Source organism: Arachis hypogaea, chromosome 19, assembly GCF_003086295.3.
Source record: "Arachis hypogaea cultivar Tifrunner chromosome 19, arahy.Tifrunner.gnm2.J5K5, whole genome shotgun sequence".
NCBI lineage: Eukaryota > Viridiplantae > Streptophyta > Magnoliopsida > Fabales > Fabaceae > Arachis > Arachis hypogaea.
The window spans coordinates 100,921,909-100,925,114 of NC_092054.1; positions in this window are offsets into that span (position 1 = coordinate 100,921,909).

Here is a 3,206-nt window from a genome sequence, read left to right on the forward strand (position 1 = left end):
GACTCATAAGAAGCAACTAAATTTTAAAAAGTTTTGAAAAAGTCAACTCAAATTTTCGAAAATTTATGAGAAAATAAGGGAAAGATATTTTTTTTTATTTTTGAATTTTAACAAGGAAAGAGAAAAACATCAAAAAGACTCAATGCATGAAAATTTTGGATCAAAACAAAGGAAACATGCAAGAACACTTTGAATGCAAAGATGAACACCAAGAACACTTTGAAGATCATAATGAACATCAAGTATGTATTTTTGAAAAAATTTTTAATAAAAAAAAACATGCAAGACACCAAACTTAGAAATTTTTAATATTTAGACACTAAGAATTCAAGAATGCATATGAAAAACAAGAAAAGACACAAAACAAGAAATTTTAAAGATCAAACAAGAAGACTTATCAAGAACAACTAGAAGATCGTGAAGAACAAGAAAGAAACTCAATGCATGTGTTTTCAAAAAATTTTTAAGAAAAATAAAAGGATGCAATTAACACCAAACTTAAAATTTGACACAAGACTCAAACAAGAAACACAATATTATTTTTGATTTTATGATTTTATTAATTTTTTTTGGATTTTTCGAAAATTATTTTGGAAAAACGAAAAAGAAGAATTTTTTTGTATTTTTCGAAAATAAGAAATAAAAAGCTTAAAATTAAAATAAAATTACCTAATCTGAGCAACAAGATGAACCGTCAGTTGTCCAAACTCGAACAATCCCCGGCAACGGCGCCAAAAACTTGGTGCACGAAATTGTGATCATCAATGGCACCAACAACTTGGTACGCACAATTGTAATTTCAACTCTTTATCACAACTTCGCACAACTAACCAGCAAGTGCACTAGGTCGTCCAAGTAATAAACCTTATGTGAGTAAGGGTCGATCCCACGGAGATTGTCGGCCTGAAGCAAGCTATGGTCACCTTGTAAATCTCAGTCAGGCGAATTCAAATGGTTATGGTGAATTGATAATAAAAACATAAATAAAATATAAACTGGGATAGAGATACTTATGTAATTCATTGGTGAGAATTTCAGATAAGCGTATAGAGGTGCTTTCGTTCCTCCTGAACCTCTGCTTTCCTGCTGTCTTCATCCAATCATTCCTACTCATTTCCATGGCAAGCTTTATGTAGGGCATCACCGTTGTCAATTGCTACATCCCATCCTCTCTGTGAAAATGGTCCAATGCGCTGTTACTGCATGGCTAATCATCTGTCGGTTCTCGATCATACTGGAATAGGATTTACTATCCTTTTGCGTCTGTCACTACGCCCAGCACTCGCGAGTTTGAAGCTCGTCATAGCCATCCCTTCCCAAATCCTACTTGGAATACCACAGACAAGGTTTAGACTTTCCGGATCTCAGGAATGGCCGTCCATGGGTTCTAACTTATACCACGAAGATTCTAATATCTCAGACTCGGTCCTCTGTACTAGATATCTAAGAGATATTCATTCTAGCTTGTTTGCATGTAGAACGTAAGTGTTTGTCAGGCACGCGTTCATAAGTGAGAATGATAATGAGCGTCACATAATCATCACATTCATCATGTTCTTGGGTGCGAATGGATATCTTAGAATAGGAATAAGCTTGAATTGAATAGAAAAACAATAGTACTTTGCATTAATTCATGAGGAACAGCAGAGCTCCACACCTTAATCTATGGTGTGTAGAAACTCTACCGTTGAAAATACATAAGTGATGAAGGTCCAGGCATGGCCGAATGGCCAGCCCCCATAAAGGTCTAAGATAGCATAAAACTGATCAAAGATCTGATCCGAAGATGTAAATACAATAGTAAAAAGTCCTATTTATACTAAACTAGTTACTAGGGTTTACAGAAAAATGAGTAAATGATGCAGAAATCCACTTCTGGGACCCACTTGGTGTGTGCTTGGGCTGAGCATTGAGCTTTACACGTGTAGAGGCTTCTCTTGGAGTTGAATGCCAGTTTGTAACCTGTTTCTGGCGTTTAACTCCACTTTGCAACCTGTTTCTGGCGTTTAACTCTAGAATGCAGCATGGAACTGGCGTTGAACGCCAGTTTGCGTCATCTAAACTCGGGCAAAGTATGGACTATTATATATTGCTGGAAAGCCCTGGATTTCTACTTTCCAACACAATTGAGAGCGCGCCATTTGGAGTTCTATAGCTCCAGAAAATCCACTTTGAATGAAGGGAGATCACAATCCAACAGCATCTGCAGTCCTTCTTCAACCTCTGAATATGATTTTTGCTCAAGTCCCTCAATTTAAGCCAGAAAATACCTGAAGTCACAGAAAAACACACAAACTCATAGTAAATTCTAGAAATGTGAATTTTATTTAAAAACTAATAAAAATATACTAAAAACTAATTAAATTATACTAAAAACTGTGTAAAAATAATGCCAAAAAGCGTATAAATTATCCGCTCATCAGCGCACAACATTCGCACAGTGGCAGCCCAAATCTCTGTTTAATGTACTAAATTACGCCGATTTTTCATACCACGCGTACGCGTCGCTGACATACACGCTCGGAACCACAAAATTTCTAGTGACGGGTACGCGTGGGGTGGTTTGTGCGCCAGTCACACGTCCCGCACAGTTCTAGCGTAACTCTCTGTTCATTAAACTAGAGAGCGAAACTCCATATGACGTGTGCGCATCATTGACACTTACGCGTCAGGTGCACTTTTTTTTATATCAACTCCAGAAATTATTAAACAACTAAACCATAAATTAAATGAAATAAACATAACTAAAAATAAAAATATAACTTATTACTAATCTAAACAATAGGGAAATTAGAAAGAATTTACCATAGTGTGGTGTCTCCCACCTAGCACTTTTAGTTAAAGTCCTTAAGTTGGACATTTGGTGAGCTCCTTGTCATGGTGGCTTGTGCTTGAACTCATCTTAAAACTTTCACCAATGCTTGGACTTCCAATAAGCTCCAACATTTCCAAGTGACTTCACCAAGCCTTGATGAAGTTTTTCACAAGCTTTGAGCTCCCTAATTTGATCCTCTTGTATGCCAGGATCCCAATCTTGTTCCTACACCCGTCTTTAAGTTAATCATCATTGTTCCAACCGGGTGGCAAGCAATCCGAATTCTCAATGAAGTACCAAACTCTTCTCGTAGATCCAACCAATTGATCACTAGTCCAACCCCTTGCATCTAGCTCTTGAAATCTCAACCCTGATGAGCCTTGATTTGCAA